A 984-nucleotide genomic window follows, 5' to 3' on the forward strand; every position below is an offset into this window, starting at 1 on the left:
GGTGCGGTTGGCGCAGGATAGAGCAGGGTTTAGGGCTGTTGTGCATAGGGTCGCTATGAGTTAGAAACAACTCGACGACACATAACAACAACAACAACAAATATGATTTGAAAAATTTTACTAAAATAAAAATAATTAACAAAGTAAAACAAAAAAGGTGTACTTGCAGAGTTTTAGTCAGTTCTAAAATGTTTGATATAAAAGTTCCCATTTACTAATTTTCTGATTATCAGACAAAACCACTTCAATTTTTTTAAACCAGTTCTTTTCACATTTAACTTTATAGCTCTAAATTACATGTTTGATTTTTCAGGTTTTCATATTAAGTTTTTATTATGGAAGATAAGGACAAACTCCTTCATTCCCTAAACTTCTCTACAACTACACACATAACATTTCCCATACTTCCATACTTCCCATATACTTATAATTTCATTCTGGTTAGAATAAATGTAAATGTTACCTACTGCTCAAATATGTAATATGTAATATGCTGAGATTACTTTTCCTTTCCTTTCCAACTTCCCCCTGCCCCCTTAATTACTGTATTTTTTTTACCCTTATTTGGTTTCTCAAGTATGTAGCCTTAAATTCTCTTTCAAAGTCAAACACACTATATTTGCTATTTTACTTTTTAAATTTTTTTCAAAGAATATATGTTGGGGTTTTTTTTTATTTTTAGCTAAGATTTATTTGGAACACTGACAAGTGATCACTTACATACAACAATGCGAAATAAATTTGTTGAAAAATAAAACTTTAGTGGAATAATCCTGAAGAAACACCATAGAAATATAGCAGGTTACCAATTAACATTGTCAGCCAATTTGTTTCAACCACTTTGAGTCCAAGTTCATAAGTCTAATATTTAGTTCTTTCTCTAGGCTGAGAGCTTCCTATCACATCAGGGTCTAAGTTATAAAGTAAAATGTATTATTTATTACATCTGCTGAATCAATTGCCTAAGTAAGACCAACAGCTCCA

This window comes from Elephantulus edwardii, unplaced genomic scaffold (genome assembly GCF_000299155.1).
Source record: "Elephantulus edwardii isolate Elephantulus edwardi_28Jun2011 unplaced genomic scaffold, EleEdw1.0 scaffold01743, whole genome shotgun sequence".
Taxonomy (NCBI): domain Eukaryota; kingdom Metazoa; phylum Chordata; class Mammalia; order Macroscelidea; family Macroscelididae; genus Elephantulus; species Elephantulus edwardii.